At 39.5% G+C, this 21,965-nt stretch overlaps 1 long non-coding RNA gene across 1 annotated transcript in view; it reads right to left on the minus strand.

Moving 5' to 3' along the window:
- Positions 1–5,646: 5,646 nt before the first annotated feature.
- Positions 5,647–21,965, minus strand: part of LOC134471968 (uncharacterized) — an 86,013-nt gene continuing 69,694 nt past the window's right edge. Inside the window, exons 3-4 of the long non-coding RNA XR_010041756.1 lie at positions 7,558–7,657; positions 5,647–7,026 (exon numbers count right to left, since the gene is read on the minus strand). This is a non-coding gene — a long non-coding RNA (uncharacterized LOC134471968). The remainder of the gene's footprint in view (positions 7,027–7,557; positions 7,658–21,965) is intronic.

The following is a 21,965-nucleotide window of genomic DNA, read 5'->3' on the forward strand; positions in this document are numbered from 1 at the left end:
TTAATACATTTACTGAAAAGTAAATGAGAAAAGAGAAGCCCTCAGAGATACTGCGAAGGAAAAGGGACCAGGCAGATAGAAGCACGAGGGGAAAGTGGGATCATGCAAATGAAAGGGAAAATGTCCCATGCCTAATACAATAAAGGCACGCAGTAGGGAAGGGGCACATTATTATTCTAGGGTTTGGGGCAAGTGTGAAGCATTAGCAAGAACAGCCATTGCATTTGGGGACAGAAGCTACCTGCAGTACATGCGATGATCAAACAGGCCTCGTTAGAAGCTGCAGTAGCCACGGACAGGCCGTTCTTTCCGGAAGTTCAGATCTGAACTAAGTAAGTTCAGTGAAGTAAGTTCAGATCTGAACTAAGTGAAGTAAGTTCAGATCTGAACTAAGTAAGTTCAGGGAAGTAAGGTGAGGCCAGTGGCTGGAAGCAAATGTGATCCAGGAGGATGAGGTAGGAGGGCGTTTATCTTGACTGCACACTTGGCTGGCTTGAGAAGCATCCAAGAGGTTAGTAAAGCATACTTGTGGGGTATCTGGCTTATGGACTACGCATTTGGGGGACCGCATCTCTTTCCCTCTGCTCTCTGCTTCCTGGATATGATAGTTAACTGACTGTGTCAACTTGAGCATGAAAAATCCAACTAACTGGATCAGCATAGTTCAGGATGTGGCTGAATGGATTTACAGAAGACCTGGGTGTGAGTGACACCAAGCAATTAGCTTGTCGCCTGCAGGGAATAAGAGAGAGGCCAAGAAGGATGACTTGCTCTGTATCTTTGGTGGAGCTCTCCGGTCTTTACCTTCACCTTGGGTGCTGTCTCCAGGCTTCCAGCACAGATTCTTCAGCCTCCAGGGCAGAACCCTTGGCCCCCTGGCACCGACTCGCACAGTGAGCCGGGTCCTTCAGCTCTCTGTCACACAGCCAGCCCCTCTTCGCTCTTCTGCACCCCGCTCTGGGAAGCGCTTTAAACCTATCTGTACATCCTTCCATACTTACATATCTTGCTCTAAATCGGTCTCTCCAGTGGGCACTGATGACAGAGCAGCTGCCTTTGCCAGGCCTTTCCATCATGATACCTCTGCCGCGGAGCTAGCTGGCCATGGACTGAGGTGCCAGAACCGTGAGCCAAAATAAGATTCTCGTCTAAGATGTGAATATCAGGTATTTTGTCCCGTAAGGAAAAGCTGACTAATACAGAATATATCGGATGAGGCTGCTTGAGGTGAAAATCAGCGTCAACAAGTTAAAACACATTTCTGAAAAGTCGGAAAGAGATTGAGTTGGGCTTTAAGAAAGTGAGAGCCCACAATTCTTCCCCTGAATATAGAATAAAGAAGAAATACAACTGGGCACTGGGTGCATGCCTATAATCCTAGCACAGGGAGGCAGAGGCAGGAGGGTGGCTGTGAGTTCGAGATCAGCCTGGGTTATAAAAGGAGTTCAAGCCTGGCCTGAGCAACATAGTGAAACCCTCTTTGAAAAAGACAAAAAATAAAATAAAATTAAATTAAATTAAAAAAATAAGAAAGGATATCTATCTATGGAGATAAATCTCTTTGTGTTTAGGGTGAGATTCAGGAAATTCAAGCATAATGGCTACTTCTTTTCTGCAAAGGAAGTGGCAGTAGTATCATTGAAGCAATGTTACATTAGTAAAATTCTAGGTAATCAATTGAAGCAAAAAAAAAAAAAAGAAAGAAAGAAAAGAAAAAGAGAGATGTCTCACTGTTAACTGTAATATAGCTTAAAAATTTTATGTATCTAGCTTATTTATTAACAACTTGTTTAAACTTTATTAGCTGGTTTTCTACTTTATAACTGTGTTCTTCTTTAATTTACAAGGCAATAAAAATTAAAAGTCACTGGGAACATATCTTGGTTTTCAATAAAAATTTATTTAGTAACTTCAGAGGCATTGTGGCCAAAACATTTTAGCAGTGCAAACAAATTCAATTTAATTTTATTAAGGTGATATATTCTCAAAGGAGAAACACAGAGAAATAATCAGGCCCAGCATATCCTCCTAAAACCGACCACTGCCCTGTGCTTGGAGAGATCTGTTTAATACAAAAGATTTTTGGAAGCAAATCTTAATAGGTATGTGGTAGCTGCGAGTGACCCTTTCTGTTGTAGGAAAGGTTTTGCTGGACTGTTCTCCTGTGGTCTCCCATGGCAATATTCTAGACGTCATTCCTAAAGAATATGCTTTGCTTCTGCTTTTCTGGCATTAGTGGTTGCAGTTGATCGAGCTGATTGTATGGTATACACAACTATAGAAGTTTGATACCTAAGAATCTGTAACCCTAAACCTCCACCCAGATCATTCAGCATGAGTGACCGTAACATTACTACCACAGAACAAGATGATGAGGGCAGTGCTTCGGTTAACTAAGGCCTAGAATATCATCATGTCTTAGTCACCTTTCTGTGGCTGGACAAAATATCTGAAGGACAAAACCTCAGAAGAGGAGAGATTTATCTTGGCTCATGATACCAGCAGTCTCAGTCCATGGAAGAAGGGCTTGGTGGAGAGAAGCTGCTTGTCTCATAGCAGTTAGAAAGCAGAGAAAGCCGGACGAAGCCAGAGAGAGGGGAAGGGGTCAGGGATAAGATCTTCCCTCCAAAGTTACACTCAACGTGTCTTCCTTTCTTTAATTGGACCCCACCTCCCAATAGGCCACTGAGCTGTGTGTTCATTGATGGACTAACTAATCCACTCATGAGTTTAGCACTCTCATGAGCAAATCATTTCTTTAAATACAATCAAGTTGATTCCTGACTGTCACAGATGGGTTCCAAATGTAGCAAATTAAAACTAGCAATGACAGCTATCATGGATACCTAGTTACCACTGAGCATCAAGGTATGCAGTTGTTGTATTATTACCCCATTTTAGAGATGAGAACATCTGGGCTCCAGAAAGTGATATGCTATACAGAAATCACTAAATAAGTGGCCCAGCTGGCGTCCAAGTGTGATTTTGTTCATATTAAGCTTCCACTTTGAATTTACATTAGGTTAATACTTTGCCTTTGGCCTTTTGTGACTGACACAGGCAAGCTGATATTTACAAATAGCCCACGCATCTAGAGAGCCACCGTCCCACCATCTCCCTCTGACAGGCTCCTAGGACACTGCCTTAGGAGATGCTGTAATTCTGGAGGTTTCAAATCTGAGGGTTTAAAAAGGAATAAGCTGTGGGAAGCAGACATAGCCTAGGGGAACAGGTTCCTAGGCCAATCTGTCGTGTTTATGGGTAACCTCTCACCACCCCAAACATGTGTCTCCATATTGCCTGAATATAGCCTTTCTCTTCATAAGACTGCCTGAAATTCTGCCAAACTAGGACTCCTTTTGGATCTTATTTTAAATGAGAATACACACACTACTCAGCTGGGGATCTTGATGAGATATAGGTCCTGGGTTGGTGGGTGTGGGGAGATGTCGAGAGCTTGCGTTTATTACAGTTCCCAGATGAGACCAGACGCTTCTGGTCCATAGACCACACTTGGAGGAACAAAGGTGAAAATGTTTGATTTTATTCTTGGCTTCCTAGAGGTAGAAATCTACATCACTTTCCTGTGTGTGGCCTGTGCCCTAGGCATGGCCAACAGAAACTTCTTTTCCGGGCCATGATCTTGAGCGTTATGCTGCAGAGATGCAAGGATGATTTAGAAAAATATCCTGGGCTCTGGTGGCACAGGGTCCAGTGTTGGTGGCTCTGGTGGCAGTGTTCTGTGCAGACTGTTCTGTGGCTCACTGGTCGTGGACCATTCCTGACCATTGAGGAGCATCTGCCCAGCTTACAAGGACATGGCCCTGGCTCCCAGTGCTCAGGACAGCACTGCCAGCTGTTGGCTGTGACGCATCCCTCCTTTCCCTTCCCGCGATCGCAGCAGAGCCTGAGGGGATAAACCTAAGTCCTCAAGCCACTGGTGATGTCGAACATTTTCCATATACTTGTTTCTGTTCCCACTTCTTCATCCGAGAAGTGTGTATTTATCTCAGATGCCTATTTTTGGATTGGGTCTTTAAGTCTGGGGTTTCTGATTTTTTTTTCAATTCTTTATATGTTCTAGATAGTGGTAGTTTTTTGTCTGAAGAACAACTGGCTAAAAATTTTTCCCACTCTGTGGGTTGTCTTTTCATTTTCTTAGTAGTTTCTTTTGCTGTGCAAAAGCTTTTTAATAAGATGAAGTTTTGTTGGGTCTTTGTGATAATTCCTGTGTGATTGGGGTTTGATTCAGTCTTTGCCTACACCAATGTCTTCAAGAGTCCTACCTATTTTATCTTTTACCAGATTTAGTGTTTCTGTTTCAATGTTTAGAACTTGACTCATCTTGATTTTAGTTTAGTGCAAGGCAGTGGACGTGGGTCTAGTTTTAGTCTTTGGCATGTGTAGAGCCAGTTTTTTCAGTGTTGTTTATTAGAGAGGCTGTCTTTCTTCCGGTGAACATGTTTGGTCCCTTTGTCAAAGATAAAATAACTGAGTGTGTTTGGAGTTATTTCTGCACCTTCTAATCCGTTCTACTGATCCTCAGATTTTTTTGGTAAGTACCACGCTGCTTTTATCAAGTAGCTTTGTATTATAATTTCAAGTCAGAGATCGTGATGCCCCCTGCAATGGTTAGATGAGAGAGGCAAATTAAAATAATGCTGTGATTCCAAATCAACCAATGACAAATGCTGCCAGGGAGGTGGGAAAAAAGAACCCTTTTCCACTATTTGTGGGAATGTAGACTGGTACAACCACTATGAAAATCAGTGTAAAGATTCCTCAATAAACTAGGGTTAAAGATGCCATTTGCCAGGTATTCCTCTTCTTGGTATCTTTCTCTAAAAATTAAAAGTATCACACCATGGTGATACATGCATACCCATGTTTATAGCAGCACAGTTTCCAATAGCTAAATCTTGGAAACACCCCAAATACCCATTAACTGATTAATGGATAAGAGAAGACATTTTTAACACATTGAATACTACTCAGCCATAAAGACGGATGAATTAGACACATTTACAGCCAAACAAACAGATTTTGAGACCATACTTTTAAGTGAAATAAATCAGACAAACGTGTAAATATCACATTGTCTCTGCAGTATGAAGAACTGAAAGTATAAATAAGAACCAAAATGTATAATAGATCTTGTGAATTAGGAAAAAATCGTTCAAAAGGAAAGAAAAAAAGGGAAGAGAAGGATAAAATGGAAATAAAGCTTTGTAAATAAGGAGGGGAAGAGGGGTTGAAGAGAGGGGAGGGGAATGGAGGGAAAAAGGAATCAAGATGTATCACATACAGGTACAAATTCCCTGCGAGGAATATGATCATCATGTGTATCTAAATTGCACTAATAAACTTAATAACAAAAAAGTAAACTTAGGTACTCAGTATACTAAGGTTGAAAAAGTGGCTCTTTGTAAAATTCTGCTGTGCAGTTTGGGTTAGCAGGCTTTTACTGGAAAGGGCCAGCAAATAAATGTCCTGGGCTTTCTGGATCACATATGGTTTCTGTCATGACCATCAGCCTGTTGTCACAGGGTAAAAGCAGCAACACAAACAAAGACACTTTTTTTTGCAGTAAAACTTTCATTTGTGGACCTTGAAACATGAATTTTCCATACTTTTCATGTGTCATCAAATATTATTACTCTTTTGATTATTTTTAACCATTTAAAACTGTAGCACTCATCCAGCAGATTATCCAAAATAGGTGTGGAAAGGTTTCGTTCACAAGCCACGACTTTCTGATCCCTTGTGTAAAGCAGTTGTCTTTTATTTATTGAAAGAAAAACAAAACAAAATAGAAAACAGGCAGAAATAGTACATACTTTCAAAGAAAAGAAATAGTAATAAATCAGTAGCTGATGTATACATATTGTTCCTCTGTAGATAGCTGTTCAAGGTCCACGAGTGGAACATATAAATGGATTTCAACCAGAGAGACTACAAACAGTTCTGTTCAACTATCCAACAAAAACTAAGTGTTATGGCTATCAATCCTATACACTTAGACATGTATGTGTTCATCCATATCTTCATTTATGTTGAGAGCTAACACAGCATATTAGATTAAAATCCTTCTGAACAAAGATTAATAATATTGCTGGATTTCACATCGTAACACTCCGGAATCAGGATTGGGTACTGCAGGGCCACTTTCTTTCTTTCAAAGTTTTTGTTCATTTCATCATGTATCATCAGATCAGTTCTCATAAACTGTTTATAGGTTTTACATAAGCTTGAGTCTTAACATGTATTTCTATCCTTTCTATGTTAGAGAGAAAAACATAACAAAGCAGGACAGAACTAAACTTTTTCCTATAGACATGTAAAACTAAAAAGATATAAATCTGCTGTATAAGGAGTTCTATCCTGGTCACTGTGCAAAAGCAGCTGGCTTGAGTCAATTTATTTCCACATAGTTTTCTCCTTGAAACTATGGATTTCTTTCTCATTGCTTGTTTCCAAGACAACAGCAAGGTATTCTGAAGACTGAAGAGACCATGCCCACTCAGTGCAGCTTTTAGATCATACCATTTGCTCCCACAACATTTGGCTCTTTATGAAAATCAGTTAAGCACATTAAAAGTGCATACTACAAAGGTGAAACATACTAAAGCAGTGGGCTGGTTAGACAGCTCCTAAAAAGGCTCTGTGACAGGAACCACAGACTGAAACAGGAACCATGTGGCAATTATCTCTGAGATACCTTGGTCCAGAGATTTGGTGTACAAATGAGTTTTGATTTCGAAAATCTATGCACAGAGTATTACCGTCACAGTAAGTTGTTAGGGAAGCTGGTGGGAAACTTCATCACAGAAAGCCACAACTCACTCCCATGCTGGGTTTTCTGGAACTCCTCAGCATTCCACACCATTTTAGGTGCAGGAACCAGCGACAGATGCCAGGTCCCAGGCCAAGCCCTCCTGCGTTAGTGCTCTGTAGTTTCTTGTGATTCTTGTGATTTTCAGCACCAGGAATGGATGCCAACTATATCCGAGATCATGAGTTCAATCCCTGGTATCAAAAAAAAAAAAAAAAAAAAAAAAAAACACCCAAAAACAATTAGCTAAAGACAGGAAATAGCAACTAAACTTCAGAAAACTTACCATTCAACAAGCGTTCTCCCTGGCTCACCCACAGCTTCTAGTACAATGTCATTTTAGAACAGAGAGGAGAAAATCAGAGCTGGAATGTCTCGAAGCTCCGTATACAGTATTAGGGCTACTGGGAAGCACTAGAGCCTTTGAGAGGTGGGGCCCGGTGGGCGCCTGGGCTCATGGGGGGTGTTCCTTGGAGGGGATCTAGGGCCACCCTGCCAGTCCCTGCCCCCTTCGCTTCTCAGCAGCCCTGAGCTCAGCAGTTTTATTCCGCTGTGCTCTTTCACCATGACGCACCGTGTTACCACAGGGGCCAATTCGTCGTGATCGGAAACCTCCAAAACTGTGAGCTAAGGTAATCCTTCCCTCGTTTTGGCTGTCTCAGCCATTTGCTACAGTAATGGAAAGCTAACCCAAGAACTGTCATTCTTATAGTCACGAGCAGTACCATTGGATGTGGGGCGCACCCCTGTGATCCGAGGACTCAGGAGGCCAAGGCAGGAGAGTTGCCTCAAGTTTGAGGCCAGCATGAACCGTATAGCAAGACCCTGTGTCAAAAAAAAAAAAAAAAAAAAAAAAAAAAAAGTAACAGAGAGTGAATAAAATGAGGTGATTTTTAAAAAAAATCTTTCCTTATCCGGTCCTAATCATTTCCAAGTGCTTTGTTTAGGGCAAAACCAAAAATGTTAATATGATGTCCTCCATGTATTTTACTTACTAACCAAATTTCTAATAGGTAGACCTAATAAAGAGGGGCTATGCCTGCAGAGGGCTTGGTTGTGTGTGTGTGTGTGTGGGGGGGGGACTGAAGGCATTAGCAAGCGCTGACAGCCCCTGAAATCCTCCACACCTGGAGCTTGTTAGAATGCTCCCTCAAGGTGCCCAGGCCCAAGCTATAGAGAGGCCTCGTTTCCTGGCTTGTTCTTTGCCCAAGTGCACTGTAGCTGGATGATTCCAGGAACTAAACAGGACTGACCCACTAGAAAAAAAATACAACTGAACAAAGCCCAGTGGCTATGCCTTTGCAGCAAAAGACAAAGATTTGCCCATTGAACAAAAGCTTAAATGTACCTAGAAAATTAATCTTCCCTGGTCCCATGACACCATATTGACAGTGACACTCTGCTTCTCCTGTGGGGAAGAATCTCCCTTCTCAAGTTCCCCATGCGTCTGAGATTTTTCTTTCTTACATGGTATGCAATAGCCTTCATGGTGGCCCCATCCAAAAAGATAAATCCGTGTCCTGACCCCAAAACTTGGGAATGTGGTCTTATTTGGAAAGAGAGTCTTTGCACATATAATTAAGAATCTCAGGATGAGCTCTTTCTCGATTAAAGTGACACAAATCCCATGACACTTGTCTTCATAAAACAAAGGCAAGCCAGGTGTGAGGGCACACACCTCAGCCCTCTGGGAGGCTGAGGCAGAAGAATCACAAATCTGAGCCTCACCTGGGCAGTTTGGGCACTCAAAAAACCAGACAGGGGCTGGGGATGTGCTCAGTATGAAGGCTCTGCGTTCAGCGCCCACGGCTCCCCCACTGCAGAAAGGCGGGGAGAGCTGAGACAAACAGGGCAGGGGCTTCTCTTAGGGACAGGGAGGCAGAGACTAAAGAGAAGCAGCTGCAAGGATTGCCCAGGACCGCGACAACAACCAGCAGCTTGGAGAGACGCCGCAGATAACCTCTCCCTTAAAATTCACAGAGGAGACTGACCCTGCTGACCCTTTACCTTTGAACTTTTGGCCTTTAGGACTATGAAGGATTAATATTTGTTGCTTGAAGTCATCAGGCTTGGGTGTAATTTGCTATGTTACATTATAATCTGGTAAACAGAATGGAAAATGAAACATCATACATCCTAGGACACAGCTCAATATTAAATAGCAAAAACAGGTTGATGAAGGTTTGTAGTTCTGAATTCAGCACAGCAAGCATGTGCCCTGAGGTATATAATTACAGGGATGCTGGGATAGGCTCATTTAAAACACATCTCATCAGGCGTGGAGCTCCAGACCTGTAATCCCGCTACTCTGGAGGCTGAGGTGGGAGGATCATTTGAGCTCACAAGTTTAGAGACAAGCTGGTGAAGCTAGGGATAACCTGTCTCAACAAACAGAAGAACGGCAGGAAAATGAAGCTGGATGTGGTGGCCCATGCCTAGCATCTGGGAGGCTGAGGCAGAATTACAAGTTTGAGGCCAGCCTGGGCGACGTGGTGAGACACTGTCTCAAACTGAAAAATGAAAAGGCTTGGGAATGTAAGAAGGCCTTGATTCAACCCCAATACCAGAAAAAAAGAAAATGGCCTTTTCTCCAGCTATGACGTATTCCTAACTCCATAATTAGAGATTGTATCCTTATATTCTGTTAAAAATAGTATAGACACATACGTGAAATGAATCAGTCTGGTCATAAGTAAGTTTAGTTCCTGTTCATTTTTAGCTATGTAGTGTGAAGTTCTATTTGCTAAGCAGTGGACTGAGTCTCTTAAGTACATTACCTTGTTTAATGTGGGCATTATTTCCATTTTACAGATGGGAACACTGAGAAAACAATGTCAGTAAGTACCTCACTCATCTGGGGTGATAGATTTAACTAGGTGGCAGAGGCAAGTCTTGAGCTACCCTAAATCTGATCCCCAAAGCTGTTATTCTTTTTTTTTTTTTTTCTTGGTGGTGCTGGAGATCAAACCCAGGGCCTTATGCGTGCGAGGGAGAAACTCCACCACTGAGCCACATTGTCAGCCCCTGCCGCTGTTCTTCATGACTGCAATGCTTTTCCTATATTGCCTTATAGAGAATATACAAATGTAAAGAGCAGAGACTTCTGGTTACTGACTAGCAGAACTCTGAGTGGGAGAGAGGAGGGTAAGATACAGAGCATAAACAACAGGGTTTAAGACACCCAAACCAAATTGATATACTTTTCAGTGTGAATCAGTCCCGTGTTCAGGGGGCCAGAGGCATCCGTGGAGTTGAGCTATCCTTGCTCCAGGGTACAGCCATCCAGGTTCCTTAACCTGCCGAGAGGTATCTAAGTGCCTGGGCTTGATTGTAAGGGAGCCACAGTAAAGCAGAGCAGATGATTGCAGACCAGGGCATGCCCTGTGGAGGGCCTGCCGCGTTTTCCTTGTATGTGAAGGGGGCTTGCTGGTGTTGACTCAGAAGGAGAGTAGGAAGGAAAAGACGTTTCAAGCATTGCCTGCAAACAACCCTCCTGCTTAAACAGGCACTCTAATAATAAACAAGTAATAAATGAGTCAAATCCTCATTCTCTAAAAAACTCACTTGTTAATTTCCAGATGTTAGCCAAAACTTTTAAATATTGCAAAACTGCTTTAATGCATAATTGGATTCTCCTTTTAGTTTAAGGTAATTTTTTCCTTTTTGAACTTTGGCATCTTATTTTATGATCACTTTAGCTTTTTGAAAGTAATTTTGTTAAGTGCTTAGCTTAATCAACTTGCATCCACACACTGACATGTGGGGCTGTGCGTCTATATTCTTCATGTGACTGGGCCTCCATAAATCGTGCTCTTTTTCCAATTTTGTGTGTAGCTTTCTTATTCATTATAGTAAATGCTCTGCTTCCTGGACTTGGAGGGACAAGAGAATAAAAGCACTATTTCCCTCTTTACATCAAGGGAGGTTCATCTCCTGACTATTAAAAATGTTCATTGCTCATCATTTTGTGGTGCTGTGCTATGTCCTCTACCAAGATGCGAATAAGCAGGTAAGGGCCACGCTGCTAGAGATACGTGGTATACATGCCTTGGTTTCTGGAGAAGTTTGAATTTTATGCAAGTCTCTAAATATATTACCTAGTGTGCTTGCATTTTCATATTTTTGTGAAATTTTTAAAAATTTTATTTTTATTAGTATGTTTGTAGTACATAACAATAACACTCATTGCAAGGAGTTGGAGCATCTACATAGCACATCTGAATTCTTTTCATGTCTTCCTTTCCTCCATCTCTTTTTCTCCTCAGATTGTTGCATATAAACTAATTCTCAGAATAACATATCATAGTCCTTTAAGAATGATCTAATTCAAAGTCAAACTCATCAATCAATATGAGTCCTCAGAAGGTGGGAGAAAAATCCTATTTTGACTAGTGAAAAGAAAATGCATAGTTAGAAGGGAATTTGGGGGAGTTTTGAGGACTGAACTAAGGAGCAGTGAGATACTCCCAACTCTTTTTATTTTTTAGTGTTGAAGCTGGGTCTCGCTGAGTTGATCATGCCAATCTTCAATATGTGATCCTCCTGCCTCAGCCTCACAAGTAGCTGTGATTATGTCTATGCAGCTTCACTTGGCTAGGGAATGTTTAACATATACAGTAGAATAGACATTTTATTCTGCATTGTTTTTTATTTTGACAGGCAAAAATCAAAGATGTAGGAAGTTTCACCACTTTCAGTAATAACAGAGATGTGGGAAAGCACTCTTCAAGGATTAGTGAAAAGCGGTAAAGGTCTTCTATGGACATTGAGACAGTAGAATAAAGGTCCACTTTTAATAGCTGGCATAGAACCTGGTGGTTTTGAAACCACAAATGGGTTAATGAAAAACATTTAAATCTATCCACTCTGGAGAAAATTAGATTTCGAAGAAGAAATAAATATAGTTTATGAGTAATAAGAAAAATGACTAACGAGTGTATTTTATAAGAATTACTCATGTTTATATACATATATAAATAAATTTGAGGCAGGGTCTCACTGTGTAGTCCACGCTAGCCTTGAGCTCACTGTGTAGCCTAGGCTGGCTTTGGATTTGCAATGATCATCCTGCCTCTGCCTCCTAAGTGCTGGGATTCTAGGTGTGCATCCTCATGCCCAGCACTTTATACTATTTAAGTATTAGTTAATATTTATAGTTTATTTCAAGTAATGCCTGTCACTTGGATATATATCAGATAAGATCAGGTGCATTCAGAGTGATATGGCTGTAATCAGATATATATCAATATATAAGTAGCCTTGGGTATGGTCTCATTTCTGCATATGGCTGGCCTTATACACTAAATTTACTAAAAATAATATAGGTACAGTTTTTCATATATATTAAAATATATGTTTAATATATGTTAAAAAATATAAATACTGCAATCATACCTATATATAAAAGTACAGTTAATTTTCTTCTAGCAGTTTCAAAGGTTCAGGTCTTACATTTAGATCTTTGTATCTTTTTTTTGTCATTTTCCTTTTTATCGGTATCGGGGATCGAACTCACGACTGCCTGCTTGCAAGGCAGGCGCTTATGCCGCTGAGCTAAATCCCCAGCCCCAGATCTTTGTATCTATTTTGAGTAGTTTTTTTGTACAGTGCAAGAATTGGGGATCTAGCTTCAAACTATTGCATATATCCAGTTTTCCCCTTTGTTAATTGGGCTGTCTTTTCTCCAACATATGCTTCTGGTACTCTCATCAAGAATCAGATTGCAGTAGCCACACAAGTTTATTTCTGGTCCTCTATTCTATTTCATTGGCTTCTTTATCTGCTTTTATGCCAGTGCCATGCTGTTTTGTTACCATGGCTCTATAGTATATTTTAAAGTTGGGTTATTATGTACTTCTAGCAATGTTCTTTTTGCAAAGCTTTGTATCCAATAAGACTATATCAAAGTCTATTTCCAGAAATTTATGTTTTAGGTCTGATTTTGTAGACTTAACATGGGAGAGTAAGCATTATTTCAACAAACTGACTTTGAGTTAATACTTAAAGGTTAGGGCCAGAGATTTAGCTCAGTGGCACAAGTGCCTACCTGGCATGTGTGAAGTCATAAATTTGATCCCTGGTACAAAAAAAACCCCACTATGGTGTCATTAAGAGTGGAATAAGCCCAAGCATAGGTAAAACTGCCCATGATATTAGGGTAAGTAGTGTTGATAAACACTCAGATGGAAAATATCTACCTTTCTTCCTATGTATCAGAAAATTAACTGCAAGAGAATATAAGAATATCTCAGAGATAATTTGTTTATGTTGGCCTTTATAGAGACAGCTTGGTTACATTTTATAATGTATAGGAATCAATTGCACTTTAAAGTAATTCTAAATGCACATTCTACACTTTACTGGTAGAACCTAGTTATTGGCATTATGCTTATTAGTGTCATAACCTGTGTCTGGATGTCCCCTCACAGCCTCATGCACTCATGCCCAGGAGTGTGGGGAGGTGGCTGAATCTAGGGCATATGATTCTGGGATCAAATTGTGTGAAGCTGGAACTAAGGGTGCATGACTGCTAAATTAACCTGCTGATTGGTTTAGCATAGTTTTGGGTGTGGATAATCGGAAGGTCCACCCTGAGTGTGGGTGGTACCACCCAAAACGTGGGTAGCCTGAAAGGAACCAAAGGGAGGTGGCAGGTTGCTGCTGCTGCTGCTTCTGCCTTCTGCCTGCCGTGCCATGGACAGTTTTTCCTCTGTGATGACCTTCTGCAGCCGACGTTGGACTAAAACCTCCACAAGACTGTGAGCTGAAATAAACGTTTCTTCCTTTAACATTCGTTCTTGTGTATTATATCTCAGCAATGAGGAAAGTTACTAAGACAATTAGGGAAATTCTAAATTAAGCAAAATGTCTAATTAGCATTATGCTAGCTGCAGCAGAGTTAGAATTAAACATCTCACAATCACTATAAAATATTTTAATGCAATTCTGCTAATTAAAGGAATTTATTTGACTCTCAGTTTACTTTGTAAGACAGTTTTCTGGTATTTCACCAGAGCAAGATAACAGAGGGTAACCTCCTCTTAATGAGCTTTGTTCGTTCTTAGACTCTCTGGTATAAGGTTTGGGGAAAAAAGTGAATGAAATTTATTTTCGTAAACTTATCTTCTTCCTACTTCCTAAGACTACTATAGACAGTGTTTGTAGGTATTATTTAAAAGATGGTGTAACAAGAGACCATGATTCCTTTTTCTCCCCAGCTCTGCCAGTATTTGTTATTGGGTTGGACTGGTGCAACCACTGTGGAAATCAGTGTGAAGATTCCTCAGCAAACTAGGATTAGAGACCCCATTTGATCCAGCTATTTCCCTTCTGAGTATCACCCTAGAAGAATTAAAAGCATCATACCACAGCAATGTATGTGCACCTAGGTTTATAGTAGCACAATTTGTAATAGCCAAGTCTTAGAAACAACCCAAATTCCCATCAACTGAGGAATGGATTTTAAAAAGATGTGGTATTTTATTACAATGGAGTACTACTCAGCTATAAAGAAAGATAAATTTGAGGGCTTTATAGGTAAATGGATGCAACTAGAAAACATACTCATAAGTGAAATAAATCAGACTTGTGTAAACACTGTATTACCTCCCTAGTGTAAAAAACTGAAAGAGTAAATAAGATCCTAGATCTACAATAGGTACTGTGAAAGGAAAAGAAACTGATTGAAGGGAAAGAACAACTGAGATGAGAAAAGAAGAAAGCAAGGAAGGGGGGAAATATATATATATATATATATATATATATATATATATATAGAGAGAGAGAGAGAGAGAGAGAGAGAGCAACTATATACATTCACATATAGAGAGTGCTATATATATATATATATATATATATATATATATACGTATATGTGTATATATACAGCTAGGATAATTATATTATTATTCCTATTAGTTCATGGAAAGAAAATGTGAGTGCTTACCCTGTTTGATCAGTTTTACATGCCTGTGTCTTATAATCTGAACAAATATTTTGAAGGCATCAATATATAATACAGTGAACATTGTCAATTCTCTATCATCTTGTTTTGAAATCCTATATCGTTTTAATGGTTTTGGTTTTACTGTTTTTTCTTTTAATCTCTTTAAAATTAAAAAAAGAGACTAAGCTTCATGAATTTTTGCAAAACACAAACACTCCCATATGAAAACCTCTGATGTCTTCTGTACTCTTGCCTTAATTTCACGATTACTTAGATATCTATCAATAAAACTGAGTAGTTGGTAACTGCAGATGCCAAGACCTGAAAGCTTCACTTTCAATTTTCAGAAGATCTATGGTTTCAGTAGCATGAGAACATCCTGAGCACCTCTACAAAATAATTAGTTACAATTTAACTTTCACTGTACTTAGTATACAAGAAACATGGTAGATTCCATTCATTATGGAGATGTGAAGATGAAGGCTTCTAGTGGTGGGGGTGGTGGTAGTGGGATGTCTGAATTTCAAAGACAGCATCTTTGTAATTCAGACTCAGCACTGTCACCGTGTGATGCAGGCTCCTCCAAATGGCAGCAGAATGAAATAATTTTAGGGTTCCATAGGGTTCTATAGAGATAAGGACAAAGCAAAGGAAATGGATTTTTAGGAAAATATTACTTAAAACAAAAAAATTGTCATGACTGTATAACAGGATAGTTCCTCTTTGAGAAGTTCTCTACCTTTTTTTTATATTGTCTAAAAACTAAAATTATATTTCTTATTATTTTCAATGTGGAAAAATATGAGTGAATTGCTTCAAATTATGACTATTTTTAAAGTATAATTTAATAGTATATAATAGGATTAGGGGTGTAGCTCCATCGTAGAGTGATTGATATATCACATTATATATATATATATATATATGGGGATCAAACTCACAACCTTGTGCTTGTTGGGCAGGCGTTTATGCCACTGAACTAAATCCCTGGCCCTATATGTTTTTGAGTATATATATTTTAAGATGGGAATCTACTGTGTTGCCCAGATTGTTCTCATACTCATGGGCTTTAATGAGCCTCAGCCTCCTGAGTGCTCGTGTCTACAGGTGCGCATCATCATATGTGGCAAATGCTAATACTTTTGATAAGCTTTTGATAATATTTTTGATAAGCACAAAATAAATCAGTTGTAAAAAGCTGCTAACTAACAGGGTAGTGAACTGACTGGACTACAGAGGGAGACCCAGGTTCCTGTGCAGACACCACCTGTGGAGAAACAGCCCACTGCTCTGCGCCTTCCCTATCCAAGCCCAGGATGGAGGGGCCTTGTCCTGCTACTTTGTTCCTCGAACCCAGGAGGGAGCCAGAATGAGTGACAAAGACACCAAATTAGTTGCGTCTATCCGGCAAAGGAGCCCAAAATGGGTACAAGCAATTAAAGTGCACGCTCAGGCAAACAGTTTAACCCCAGCTATATGAACCTCTGTCTGATGCCTTTCTCCTCTGTGTTTCCAGAGGAAGTCAATAAGGTCTTAATCTTTCTCTGGCCTCCTAGATACCAGTATTCAAAACTTCATGTAAGTACAATGACCGAATCAGTTAAGTGATTTCTAAAAGGAAGGATCTAGAAATGAATGATAATATCAGTAATCAGTACAAAATCCTCATATGTGCAGTTTTGGATGGATTAGAAAATAATAAATACAATCCTTATGAAAAATGGATGTAAGATACTCAAAATGCTGGGAGACAATTTTCAAAGTTCCACTTCAAAGTCATTCACCTGTGAGACCTGGCCAAACACTCCTTTCCAAGGGGAATTTCTCTTCTGAGCTCCTATGGCACTCTCTATTTTTCTAATAGCATAACCACATTTGTTGTATAAGTAGAGTCCGCCAAAAAATTGTATATGCACTTCAGGAAAAGAAGGTGCTCAAAGTGGAGGCCATTAGCTTCCAGATATTTGTTAGTACAACAAACTGCTGCTTGTGTATTGTTGGTCTCTGAGATTGCTGTGAGGCATTTTCCATTTTTTCTTTAAGGGATGGCAGTGTAGTGGGTTTCTGTGATATAAAATATCCTTTGGGTCCCCCATATCAGAGTAACACCATCTGTTGAAAAAACACTACATTATTTTTATTTTCCTGAAGTGTGTAAACATTTTTTTTGTTGTTAATTCTTTCCTTTTTTTTTTGGTACTGGGGATCGAATTCATGATCTCACGCTTGTCAGGCGGATGCTTTTACTGCAGAGATAAATCCCCAGCCCGAACTCTATATTTCTATGATTGCATTTTTTAAATTTCATATTTCTCTTGTAGCACTGGTCGACTTTATCATCGATGTTTTTTTTTTTTCCTCTTCCATTTACTCCTGTCCAGTCCGGCTGCTTGAACTCTGGCTTTTTACTTTCTCATTCCTAGTGCTAACTCAGTGTCTGTGTAGATGGTGCTCAGTAAATGGTTGCTAAATGAATTCTCATAGTATTGTTAACATTCACCCAAAAACTCTGCCAGGAAATAAAAATAGACAGATGTCTATGATAAGGCCCCATTCTACTCAGTCTTGACTGAGCATTATAGATCAAATATCATTAAAATTCTTTAGTGGCAAGACTTCACATCTAGAATTATGTGCACTATGTTTTCTGTCAAGACACCAACATTTTCTGAAGGTATGCTTTTGCCTGTTTCTTATTTTCCAAAGGACTGTCCTTTATTATAGAAATTTAAACTATTTTAGCCATACAGGAAAGTTATACAGGAAAGCTAACCGCATGGTAGTTAGTCTTTTGTTAATACTTGCATATACCTCACTGGTTTATTTTTCATATAATGTACTCTTTGTAACATGAATATCTTACATGAAAATTCTATTAATGGCTTCATATAAAAAATGTACTTGTTAGCGAATCAGTTGCCCTCTATTATTCTCTTAACTGATTACTAAAAACTTCAAAGAATAAACTCAGATTAAGAATATCTGCATGCTGTACATATACTATTTTAAATGTTAATGTATATTTTCACACAGTAGTTATAAATGGAAAATATAGCTAAATCCAATTCATGCTTACTTGGTAAAAAACTAAGAAAACAATTAAGATATAAATCAAGATACAGGCTAACCTGGTGTTATGGTTTATGTTCAGGATGCGCCCCCCCCAAGCCTTATGTAATCATGGGCACAGCCAAATCCAGCATTTGTGATTGGTTTATTATCTAGTGCTTGGATTGGTGGTATAAGTGCTACGCCCACCTGGGGTGGGGTCAGCATACAGTATAATGCAAGGAAGAAGGTGTGGCTTCGCTCTCTTGTTGGTTCCTGCCTTGCTGTTTTACTGTGGCCTGCCATACCACTCTGCCACTTTGAGCCAGCTTAGTATGGACTGAAACCTCTGACAACTGTAAGAAATAAACCTTTCCTTCCCTAACTTTGGGAGTCAGATATTTTGTCTCAACAATGAGAGAGAAAAGTAACTAAGACACCTGCTGTCGATTTTTATTTTTAAAGTTTGAATTTAATATGAATGTAAAATTGATAGGTAATGCAGTGTCCACTCACATATAAAAATATGTCTCAAAGTAAGAACTGAACAGGACATACTGACATTTCTGATTACACTGACATTAAAATATTTGTGAATCTAAAGTTTCATAGGATTTTATTCCTACCCTAGAATAACAGGATATATATGACTTACTCAGGAACTCTTAGTTCATTTATACCAACTGAGCTATTTAACTTAGTGACCCATTTATAGTAGGTACTTAATATATACTTTATTGAGTTACATTACAAACTATCTGTTACTGACAGACTTTCCACATGTGGGGAGATTATGTGTCACTGAAGGTAACTTTAAAATCTTACATGCAAAGCCATTTTTCCCCTTAAGTCATGAAGTTTGTCAGTTTCATGCCTACAAGACATTCAAATCAATTTTATAATAATACAGCATTGCTATATATTTAACATAGGGTTAGTTGTGAAGAAACAATCTGCAGAATGGGAGAAAATGTTTGCAAACTATGCATCCACCAAAGATTAATTGCCAGAACATTTAGGGAACCCAATAATTCAGAAGCAACAAAAGAATAACAACAAAAACAAGGGCAAATGACCTGAATTGATATTTCTTAAGTGGGTGTACAAATAGTTAACAAGCATATAAAAAATACTCAACATCACTAATCGTCAGGGAACTTCAAATCAAAATCATACTAAGGTATCATCTTATCACAGTTAGAATGTCTATGCTATAGACACAGCTACCATGTGATCTATCAGCCTCATTACTGGATATATATTCAAAGGAATATAAATCAGTATGTCAAAGATGACTTTGGCATTCCCATGTTTGTTGTAGCACTATTCACCATAGCCAAGAAATGAAACCAACTGGGGTGTCCATGGATGGATAACTGGATAGACAATTAAGACATGGGACCAAGTGGTATGGGAAAAATAATTTTTAATTCTCTGTAGTACAGTGGGATAGCTATACTTGCCAAAAAGTAAGTATTTCAAAATAGTCTGGAGAAGATTTTGAATATTCTCACACAGAAAGAATATATATGTCAATAAATTCTTACTGACTTTTTCTTCTTTGGGACCCACTATCTGACACCCATAGTTTAAAAGAGAGAATTATTTTGGCTCATGTTTTAGTCCATAGATGGCTATCTCCAAGACAAGGCAAGGGTCTGGTGGGGGAAAACTGCTCACATCATGGCAGCCAGGATGCAAAGCAGGAGGAGCCAGAGAAGGAGAGATACTCTTCCAGCTGCACCCCCAGTGACTTGCCTCTTTTAGCCAGGCTCAGCACTCACTCTGAACCATTCATCTACTAAACTCCCTGCCTGTGAGCTCATGAGGCTTTGGAGAACATTTTAAACCTAAATCATAACCATTCTGTCCTTGGATCTCAAGACTCATACACCTCTTTACACAAAATGAATTTAGTCCATTTATAAGAATTACTAAGATCTTAACAGTTTCAGCATTGTTGAAAAGTCCAAGTCCAAGTGTTGTATAAGACTCAAGGCACTTTTAGCAGAGAGCCCCTGTAAAAAAATAGAAAAGAAGGTTGAATAGTTCTAGCATAGAATGGTACAAGGTAGATATTTCCATTCCAAAAAGGAGAAGGGGAATAGGAAGGATTGGAACCAAAGCAAGACTGAAACCCCACAGGGCAAACAGTAAATCCTATAGCTCTAGTCTAGCATGTGGGGAAAGTTGGAGCAAAATGTAAACTTCAAATGGTTTGGGTGGCCCTACCCCTATAGCATTGTTGATTGCAGCTCTCATAACTTCTCTCGGTGGTTTTGTTCATTTTCTGCAGCTTTCATCAGATGATCCAACTTCTTAGGGTCACTATAGTTCAGCTTTGCTCTCGAGGCATCATGTACTGCTCCCTCAGGGCAGCTTCATCATCTGACCTCCAAGCCCTGCTTCTGAAATCTGGGCAGAAGTCTTTATGACTCAGTGACCCTTGCATTCTGCATGCCCATAAAATCAGCACCACACGGATGATATCAAGGTCTGCTACCAGGTTCAGCAGTAGGCAGACCCTCCTGGATCTTGGCTGCAGAGGCCTCTGAGTGCTTGAGTGACTGAGCACTGTGAAAGGAATCCTGAAGAACCAATTCCCCAGTGACCCTTCTACAGCACAGTGCCATGGGGCTTTCCTCTCAAATAAAAGCTTTATAGTTTTTGAGCCTATAATAGGTACAGTCTTGTGGAATTTTGTGATACCCTCAAGGCATCTTTTCTATTGTCCTGGTGGAACATACTGTGTTTCTTTTTAATGTTAATCTTTTTAATAAGCACACTCTCCTCACCCCCAACTTTACAGGTCCTAATTTACAGACCCCAGCTTTGCAGGAGAGTCCTTTCTGGCCATTAGCAAAATGTTTCAAATTACTCAGCTCTGCTTTATGTTCCTGCTTCTCCCTACATATGGATAAAAGTTTCTAGTAGCACCCCTGCCACAGCCTCAACATTGCACTGCACTGACATTTCCTTTGCTAGACTAATTAGTCCACCACCCATTAGTCCACCACCCTTAATCTACTGAAAAGTCTCAGGACATAAACAAAGTGTAGACAAAATTTTCTGCAAGAATGTGATACACATAGTGTTGACTACCAGTGGAATCCTTGTTACCAACTGAAACCTCCTGTATGTGGTTTTTACCATCTGAATTTGTGTCAATATTTTGGTCTTCTGAGCTCTGACTAGAATCTCCCATCAAACTCACCTTATAGCATTCCAGGGCTTCTCTAACTGGTATCTCCAAACCTTTCCAAACTTCCACCATAAAGCAGTTCCAAAGGCTTCTATACCACATGATGAGGTAGTCAGATCCATAACCCCACTTCTCACATACCAAAAACTGTCTTAGTCACTGAGACAAAATACCTTAAACCTGTGACTGAAAAGAGGAGAGATTTAATTTGGCTCACATTTTTAGTTCATAGCTGGCCAACTTGTAGTCAAAAATGCTGTGATGGAAGTCACAGTGGAAGAGTCTCAGGAAACCTGCCTACATCAGGGCAGCCAAGATGAAGAGAAGAAAGGAAGCACCAGAGAGCTCCCAGTGACCCCCACCTCTCTGACAGGCTCCATCCCCTAACAGCAGATTCAGCTATAGCATCCCCATGATTCATTTACCTTCCAAAAGTCCTGCCTATGAGCACATTAGTCTTTGTGCAATATTCTTGAATCAAACCAGAACAAGTAAGCCAGATACCCTGCTCTCATTATGATGATTACATGTTGTATGTATGTATTGAAATAACTGTGCCCCCATAAATCTATCAGTTACTGTGGGTCATTAAAAATGGAGAGAAGAAAATGCAGGATTAGAAAGGATGGCATTCAACAAACATGGCTTTATTGTATAATAAATTAAGATAAAATTTTATACCTCTCTGTGGTTCCAAATTCTAATTATTTTAACATACTAAGCTTGTTATTTTTATAATTGGTAAATAGTAAAAGTTATATAAAATAATATGAGTTTGGCCAGTGATGGGAAAAACATAAAAAGTCACATTAAAAATGTGTGCTTAGGGCAAAATAGGATATCCTGGCAGTGTTCCATTTCCACCGTAAATATAGAAAGCCAACATCCTTGTCTCCACCTTCTACTAGTGAACTGTCTTCTCATTATTCACAGCCAAG

The sequence above is a fragment of the Cavia porcellus genome, unplaced genomic scaffold (assembly GCF_034190915.1).
Source record: "Cavia porcellus strain 051 isolate PalLab524CR breed Dunkin Hartley unplaced genomic scaffold, mCavPor4.1 scaffold_21, whole genome shotgun sequence".
NCBI lineage: Eukaryota > Metazoa > Chordata > Mammalia > Rodentia > Caviidae > Cavia > Cavia porcellus.